The 9,571-nt window shown below is 41.5% G+C and overlaps 1 protein-coding gene across 4 annotated transcripts in view; it reads right to left on the bottom strand.

Annotated features, from left to right (window-relative positions):
- Positions 1-8,858, bottom strand: part of RNF182 (ring finger protein 182) — a 48,791-nt gene extending 39,933 nt beyond the window's left edge. The window contains exon 1 of one of the 4 annotated variants that reach the window (XM_012653164.1): positions 8,732-8,858. The gene's annotated coding sequence lies outside the window, so the exon portion shown is untranslated. Of the gene's footprint in view, positions 1-8,218; positions 8,391-8,731 lie in introns of those variants that run through there. The other 3 variants (XM_012653163.1, XM_012653166.1, XM_012653167.1) reach the window with 3 other exon arrangements.
- Between the last annotated feature and the right edge of the window lie 713 nt (positions 8,859-9,571).

Below are 9,571 nucleotides of genomic sequence, written 5' to 3'. Positions count from 1 at the left end.
TAAAGTTTTATATGCAATTTAAAATATTTAAGGGTTTAAATTTAACTAAGTTTATAAATGACACTGATAATTTAAGGAATTCAATCTGTTCAATTTGAATTAAAATTCAGTCACAGAAAAAGTGAAGATGATTGCTCACATTTACCAGATATATAAACAGAGTAATAAGGTAGGTAAGTTGAACTTAAAAGGCCTAAAGAAAATTGGATTTTTATTTTTACCGGAAATAAATGAAACACTAATTTTCCTTTTCCCACATAAAACTTACCCTTAATAACTAATAATTAAGTCCTTTACAAATATTAATTCATTTAACCCTCACAACTACCAAGTGAAGTAAATAATGTGAACTAAAATAAAATCTTAAGCCCCCCCAGCTCACTTTAATTGGACCCCCTCCCCTTCTTGGCCAAGAGGACTCAGGAAATACCCTAAAGCTGAGTTGCTGGCCATGAGAAGGGAGGTCAGACATGCCTCCTCATGCTCCCCTCCCTTCTTGGAGACATCCTTTGTAACTCATTAACAGGCCTAAAGCTACACAAGACAAAGCTTAAATCACATCTGCAGGTCATCCATTTACTTAACAGATCACTTGAGTCTATGTCCAGTGGCTTGTCTCTGATTAACAGACTTCCTTATCTTAACTTAAAACATTGCAAGCCTTTAAACAAAGCTTCATTTCTTTAACCAATCACAAATCAAAGAATCTTTAAACCCACCTCTAACTTATAATGTCCTGCTTCAAGATGTCCCACCTTTTCAGGTCAAACCAATGTACGCTTCCGTGTATTGATTTATGATTTTACATGTAATTCCTGTCTCCCTGAAATGTATAAAACCAAACTATAACCCAACCACTGCAAGACCACTTGCTCAAGGCTTCTTGGGAGTGGCTCTCCGGGACATGGTTGCACATAGTTAGCTCAGAATAAACCTCTTCAAATTATTTTACAGAGTTTGGGTTCTTTTCCATTGGCAGTAATATTATTCTCCCCATTTTACAGGTCATTGTCTTAGTGTGTTCAGATTGCTATAGCAAAATACCATAAACTGGGTGGCTTACAAACAACAGAAACTTATTTCTCACAGTTCTGAGGGCTGGAAAGTCTAAGATGAAGACACCAGTAGATTAGGTATCTGGTAAGAGACCACTTCCTGGTTCATAACTGGTGCCTTCTCACTGTGTCTTCACAAGGCAGGAGGGGCCAGTGAGCTCTCTGGGCCTCTTTTATAAGGGCACTAATTCCATTCATAAGGGCTCCACCCTCATGATCTGTAATAATCACCTCCCAAAGACCCCACCTCCTAATACCCTCACTAAATTAAGATTTCAACATATGAATTGGGGATGGGTGGGCACTGAATATTCAGTCCATTGTGGTAATGAAGTGACAGCAAAGAGAGATGAAGTAGCATCCCCAAAGTCAAACAGCTAAAACATGGCAGAGACAAAATTCAAATCCAGGCTGTCTGATTTCTCATATTGCCCTTGAACATGAAAAAAAGCACACTTGACAGAAATAATTACGTATGCATAAAAGCAAGTTTTTACATGCTGTTAAGATTTTAACTAAGTCTCTTGTTCCTTTTTTTTTGCTAGTAGTTATCAAGAAAGGTTTGCGCCAGAAATTCCAGGAAAACCCCATGCTGCATAGGGGAATGACCCAAACAAAAACAGCTTTCCGGATTTCTAACTTCATCCTTAACCCCACACCCCAGACCTCCAGCATCCTAAGACAAGGAACTCTCCCACTGTAACAAAGAACATGTCGCTCTGACCCTCACAGAATTCCAGCCTAGGGCGTATGACATTTACAGAGTTACCTTCCATTTCATTTCATCCTATACCACCTCATGCAGCCCTTTTCCATGCTCATTCCCAATCAATCCAGGAAACAGTTTAAAATATTAATAAAACAAAATAAATTCAAGAGATAGAAGATAATTCCATGTAATTTTGGTTTTAATTCTAAAAACAGATTTGAGGATAAAGGTTCTCTCCCTCCTTCTACTCCAAAACCCCACCTGAAGTCTGCAGCAATAAGCATAAACAAGAATATCTTTTTCTTGGCTGCCTCCCAAGAACTTCCTCCCCCTTCTAAGCAGACCATACCTGCTGTTCTTAATCTGCCCCACCAGGCAGTCCTCCACTGCCACTGTTTCCAAAGCAGACATAATCTCAAAAGCATCTTCACTGCAGCAGGAAGGCATTGTCTGCTAGAAATTAACAAAGCAATCATAGTCAAATTCATATTCTGGTGTATCCACACAAATCGTGTTTTTAAATTTACCAACTCTGCAATTTTGGATAAGCTATTTATTAGCCTTTTATAGATAAAGAGACAAGTTATAATGATGATCAAAAGAGACAGCTTGTATAGCATACCTAATAAAGTGCCTGGCACCAAGTAAATGCTCAATAAATGGTAGCTATCATAGTATTTATTATTAAAAGAAGCTACAGAACCGTGTTTAATTACTTGTTTTTATGGACACCGATCTCTTATTTAATCCTACTTTTCATATAGCTTAAATAAGAAAGGACCTTGGAATTAAAATGTTTAATCGTTCTTTTACAGAGATAGTGTGAACATGTGTTACATTGTGTGGGGAGGTGTGATGCACAGAATTCTACTGGGAGAAAGAGAGTGAGAAAGTAGTATCATTTAGTCCTTAGCACAGGTAAGAGGTAGCCAAGGAAAGAACAGGTGAGCCCAGATTGAGGATAACCCCATGAGGCAATGCAAATGGATAAACATTTCCAAGATAGATTTACATGTATATAGCAAGCCCAACACCATAGAAAATATGTAGTCATCCCTCAGTATCCATGGCGGATTGGTTCCAGAACCCCCTCAGATACCAAAATCCCAGAATGCTTGAGTCCTTCATAAAATGATACAGTATTTGCATATAACCAATTCATATCCTCCCATACATTTTAAATGTCTAGATTGCTAATAATACCTGATGCAATATAAATGCTATATAGTTATTAGACTGTGTTTTTTAATTTGCATTATTTTTTATTGCTGTATTGTTATTTTTTATTGTTTTTTTCCTAACTATTTCCAATCCATGGTCAGTTGAATCTGCAGATGTGAAATCCACAGATATGCAGGACTGACTTTATTCTTTTAATATATGAATACAAATAATAAATCAAAGAACTACCTTCAGAAAGTATCTTTTTTGTAAATTAATCTATTCCAGATTCTATGTACAGAAAAGAATACTGGTACATACCACAATATGCTATGAAGAAATGCTTCTTGTTTTATCACTTTAGGTTTTGTTTCTTTTTATTTAAAAAGACAGAGAAAATAAGATAAGGGGGAAAAGCCTAATAATTAGTGCCATTATTTCTACACTTAGTGAATAGAAAAGAAAGCTTGCTGCATTCCTTGACATAAAGCTAGGATTCTGATATATTTTTTGTACCTTTAGGTTAATATAACAGAGAGAGATCAGTGTCCTCATTTACAATAGGGATAATAGTACCTACCTCATAGGGTTCTTGTAAGGATTAAATGAGTTAATATTTGTGAAGTGCTTAGAACAGCACCTAGCTCACAGGAAGCACTAGTAAGAGTGTGATTGATAGAAAAAAGATGGAAATCAAAATTACTGCAATCATACTAAAAAGGGTCTCAGAAAACCAATATATAACAAGAGAAAATGCCAAATAAGACCACATAGAAACTTATTACAGATTTACAATTCAAGAGTCTGAGTAAACAACAACAATTCTTCAATATAAATATGCCTGACACATCACATAGTGATTAAATTGTGTAAAACACCGTATCTGCTTTGAGTGACCATAGTTACAGGAGAGGGAAATTGTTTCACAATAGACATACTCAGAAACATAACTTCTCATTCAAATACATCAAATATATCAGACAGACATACAGTTTTATTTTATTGTTCCATTACGGTCTTGATTATCTAAATCATGTATCTGACCAATTAGATTACCCACACGGAAAACCTTTATTCTTGGGCCTTAACTTGTGGCTTACAAAGTTCAAAGTGTACTTAAGCCACAGTTCAAGGGAGTCACCTTTTAGTTAATTGGGAGGATAAGTGGGGATGAGTGAGCAGGACCAGCATCACTGCGGTATGACTGGCCAGCCTCCGGAAACTGTTACTAGGTAAACAGACCTCAGGTACTTTGCTTTAGGATCTGGACCATAAAGTGTCAAAGAGATGATTAGAGCCACCACGGTCTCTCCCCCAAGCCCCCATCCCCTTGCTACTAAGCCTGCAGCCTCTCAGTATGTACCGATCTCCCTTTTAAACACTTTAATTCTCTGCCACCTCCACCTCCTAGTCCTTTGGTTTTCACTTCAACTGGTTATAAGGTAAAGAAGCAGGGATGGAGTTCAAGACACTTAGGGAAATAAGCAACCACCTAACATGATCCCAAATTTTCCTATCCAACGTTACCACCTCTATAAATGTCCAAAATGTGAAATATAAGGATTGGTTTTTTTTAATGGACTTTATTATAAACTATCTAAGTTTCTAATATTTTTCTGGTTGAAATACAAATTAACCAAATCATATTTTTAAAATAAGCTCTGGGTATATAAAAAATTTTTTTAAACCATTACAAAACTAATTGGTAACTTTTCCCCTGAAAAAAAGGCAGACTGAAAACTAGGCCAAAGGAGAATATTTGGGTATAGTATATAAAGAGTTACACATAAAATAAAAGAAATAATCATAACAGTTGGAAATCAAGTAATTCTTCAACTATAAGAGGTTGATTCTTACGGTTGAGAGAGAACTTTCATGGAACAATATGAAATATATAGAAGGAAACACTTGAAAAACATTTGTTGACTGATGTCCAAAACTATATTATATAACTGCTACAAATAATTGGCACATAGGAAATCAATCATTTACCTTGAACTATATCACTCAAATTATGTACTAGACAATATAAAGATATAGATTTTCCCCAAGTACTTGTGGTTTACAAAATGGCTTCATCTTATGTTCATTTTGAGAGCATAAAAACAAAACACACGCCCACAAAAGTTTTTCAACCTCTATCAATCACTATTAATAATACATGTCACTAAACACCATTTGCTGTCACCATGGCCATGTGTCTCCCATGCCTTTTCTCAGCACGGTAGTTATGATCAATACCTACCATGCACAGGAGGTCAGTTAACAATACCTTATATTTATAGCATTTTTCCTTGAGGTCTCAGGGGCCACATTATTTTCCCCAGCCGCAAATCTAAACCTAAGTGTTCTGGTAATGAAGAAATCATTAAAAAACTACCATCCTTCACAAAGTGCTTTTATAAATGCTACAACACATTGTACTAGATGCTAAATTACCAACCAGTAATCATGTTATCACAGTGCAACCAGAAATTGCAATGTTGACCCAGAAACAGCCAATAAAGGCTTCCGTGGCTTCAGGCTGCCCAAGCAGGCTTACATAGTTACAAACAACCGATTTACAATGGCACAATTTAAGGTTAATCCTAACATAAACGACATTTTTGGCTCGTTTTATATCTTTAGATATGCTTCATAAATTAAGTTACAGAATTCTTCAGGTAGAACAAACATGACTATGATGACAATTATTGTATCGGACCATATTTTACAATTTACACGAAAAATCAGAGTCAGTTTTACTTCAGCAAATTAAGACTCTTAAGCCTAGAAAATTCAGGAAAAGACTCAGGCTGTCGTGAATCAGCGAGTGATGACTAGTATTTTATACCTGAGGATGTGCAGTGCTATTGCCTGCTTCCACCAGGTGGCTAATCTAAACCAGGGACGTAAAGCACACTTTCCACTTACATTTCCTAAGGAGATGCTGTGGATATTATAGTATTTTTTCCTTCACTATCTGGTTATGCACATACCCCAAAACACCAGTAACACAAATAAACATGCCACATTCTTGTTTTTCACTCCACTGACACAAGCTTCATTTCATGCTTCAGAGCTTTTACAAATAAACCACTACAACAAAGCAGTGCATGCAATACATGACTGTTGGTTTCTGTTTAATGACTTTATTTTTGGCAGAAAATGATAGTTTTGAAGATGTCAAACTATACTGAATCTTGTGCCTGTGTGCGCTAGCAGCAAAGGCAGAATACCAGGCTTTACTGTGCTAAATTAACAAAGGACATCTCCGTGCTTCAACACTCAGACTATGGGCCACAACACAAATATGTATGCTAGAACTCAGAGTGTGGGTTTCATCTGGCTGAAAACATGTACACAGTCCTTGCACTTGAATGTTAGATTTGCTAACAAAGATCTGAAGACAGCTGCACTCTTGGTACCTCAGAAAGAACCCAAAAATAATTTATTTTTAGTACAAAACATGAAACTATATTCGGTGTCTATATTACGTGCCTAGGCTTCAATACCCTGTTTGCCTTTCATGCTTAAATGAGAAAATACTTATTTTGTCTCCGGGTTATCTTCTCAAAACAGATCTACTTCATTTTAATCGATGTACCATTTCATTACCATCATCAAAGAGTATTTAGCAGTGCATCTGTGAATCCTCAGCAGGTAAAATTCAGTTTAAAAACAAACCCAATCGTGAAATAATCTGCAAATTGTTATTGCAACTTAAACCCTTTAGTTGCCAATACAATCTTCTAATGAAGTGGCATTACTTAAAATTGCTAGCAAATATGAACAGCCTGAGAAATCTAGTAATCAGCAGGCTAACAGGTGTTGAAATCCCAAAGAGGGAAGAGGAATATTAGCTAATCAGTCTATGCCTGACACCTGAAGTAGCTGTACTATCCAGAATTCCAATCAACTTAACTGCATCTCAAAACGATCAGTGCCAGTTTCTTTTCATTAATTACTTTCTAGCAAAAATATAGTTTCTTTCATTCCATATAATGTTCTCTAAATGACCTATTCTAACTTACACATTATTTTACTAAGTTGGTTATACAATTTAATTAGTTGGCCATTTTCCAGTTATAAATATGCCACCTCATATTGTTTAAATATTTGAAACAAATCATATTAACATATATACAATTTCCTTCTGAACTGATCGGCTGTATTTCTGAAAATGAATGTTTTCTTTCACATTATTACCCGTAAGATAATATCTAAGTATCCGAAAACAAGTCTTCACAATCACAATTTTAATTTATTATTTGTGTCCGCAACAAACTAAATATCACGAAATGATTGCATGGCTTGGGGCCACTGAGGAAACACAAGGGTACCCATAACTTGAGCAATTCCCTATCCAGTACCCGGATGCCCTTGGCAACTGCATCGTGACCCCCGTCATCACACTGAAACACCGATGCAAATACCGCCCAGCTGCCTGCCCTCAGAGGTGTTCTGGATTGCTTCCTTACACATAAAAACACAGGGCATTTTCCAGTTCTTTAAAGCATGAACACAAGACCTCCCAGCAACAAAAGCAGTGACATCGGTGCCAAGTATCTCAGCGACAAAGTCTTGGTCCTGAGATAAACTCTGGTATTGCCGGATGTTGGGAAACCCGGGCTACCTTTCCCATCTAGTTACAGGTGCAACGACACCCTCCAAAGCTAAAGGTCGTTAGAGTCAAAATCCAAACGAACTTCAGAAGCCTCCTCAAAATGCTTCGGCCACAGGCATAAGGTTCACTTTTCAGAGATTTGTAAAAATCTCTCGTTTGTTCCCCCTACTACCCTCCATTCCCTCCTCGAAGAGAATAAACCATGAAATGTGAAAAGTCCAAAGGTAAATATTTTCATACCTTTTTTTTCCCTAAAAGCCTCGATGCCAAAAAAGAGAAAAAGAGAGAGGGAGAGAGGACAGCGGCTCTCGTAAGTAGGCGCCCCCAGCGCCGCGGCTCGGGAGCAGCCCCCGCCGCGCAGCCCCTCGAGTTGGAGCCAGGACGGCGGCGTCCGGGGGAAGGTTCCGCGCTCCCACCCCGGCGCCGCGCGGCCCGAAGTTTGCGGTCCCTGAGCTCGCGCGCTCCGGCGGCCCGGCGCCGTCCAGCGCTGCGGGGCGGGCGGCTCCCGGGTGCGGGGGAGGCCGCGGCGGCGTCGGGGGCAGCCACGAGCCGTCTGCCGGTGGGGACGTGCGCCCCGGGGACTCGGATGCAGCCTGGCGCGGGCGCCCCTCCGTCCCCGCGAAGGGCGGACTCCGCCTCCCCGGCGTCCCGCCGACCCCTGCCGGGCCGCGGGCGCGCTCGCCTTACCTGGCCGGCGGCGGCCGAGGGCCCGGGAGCCGCTCCGGCGGCGGCGGCGGCGGCGGCAGCGGCGCCTGGGAGGGGAGGGAGGCGCCCGCGGAGGAGGAGCTCCGACGAGGAGCGACCGGGCTGGCGGGCGGGCGGCTTTGTCTCCGCCGCGCCGAGCCGCCGACCCTGCGTCACCATGGCAACCGCCGGGGAGCGGGGCCAAGGGAGACCACCCCCCGTCCCCGGCACCAAGGGTCCGGGACCTGGCCGGGCCGCCGCCGCCGGGGTCCCTCGCCCTTCTCCTCGGCAGTCTGGGTGTTCCGAGGGGGGAAGGACCCCCCGTGAGCCGCCACCAGCACAAACATACACCGCTCTCAGTCTCCCTCACGAATCGCCTTTCTCCTCAGCAAGAGGGGAAGGCTAAAAGAAGCCAGCCCAGGGCCAGTTTTTATTTCCATCCTAGCAGGCACTCCTTTGCTTCCCCACACTGGACATTGCAAACCTCCCCCTTCCCCGCACGCACCACCACCACACCTGTCTTCTGGGGAGCTGCACTCTCAGAATGGAAATTCACTTAAGGGAGAAGAAAGAGCAATGCAAAGTGATAAAGTGTTGAGCAACTGGTACTCGGTGCTCCTGTTGCCTCTGCCGCAGCCTGCACGGAGCTGCCAAGGGACGCGTCCCTCCTCCTTCTTCTCCTCCTCCTCCCTCTCCTCCTCCCTCGACTGGGTCTGGTCTCAGGCCACCGCAATCGGGTTTCTGTCTTGTAGAGGGCTCCTGTAGGTGAGACGGGAAAGGGGGCTTTATCTCTGATTATAAACACAGGATAACTTGTAACCTCACAAGCTGAAACACAACTTTCAGGCTGCAGTGTGAATCTCAGCTGCTGCCACACTGCGCAGCTACTGGCACCTACCGTGAGCTCTGAGTGACTGTGCCAAGGACCGGCCCTGTACTGCAGGCCATAGCACTCACGAGAGGAGAAAGGGAGGCTAACCTTGGCACGTGCTATGGTAGCATCGTCTCCTGAGGAAATTGTTAGAGAGGGAGGGGAAAGTACTAGCAGACCCTCGGTCGTGCTTCCTCTGAAGGACAGAGCTAGAGGGCAGCGACCATGGGGTGAGTGTCATCACTCACTCCATACTATGTTTTCTTGAAACATCAGTTACTGAATGCAGAATGGACAGTGTCTTTCTTTAAACCCTGGGCTGCATGGCATTTGTTTTCTGGCATTTGTGAATCACCAAAGGAATGTCAATAACTTATAATAAAATTCTGGGTACCTAATGTTTTCTGAGACCAATCTGAGAAGCCACAAAGCAGAACGATGTTATTACCAATTGAAGCCACGCATATTAACTAATGAAAATATAA

The sequence above is a fragment of the Propithecus coquereli genome, unplaced genomic scaffold (assembly GCF_000956105.1).
Source record: "Propithecus coquereli isolate 6110/MARCELLA unplaced genomic scaffold, Pcoq_1.0 Scaffold416, whole genome shotgun sequence".
Classification (NCBI taxonomy): domain Eukaryota; kingdom Metazoa; phylum Chordata; class Mammalia; order Primates; family Indriidae; genus Propithecus; species Propithecus coquereli.
This window is presented reverse-complemented; position numbering and strand designations above follow the sequence as displayed.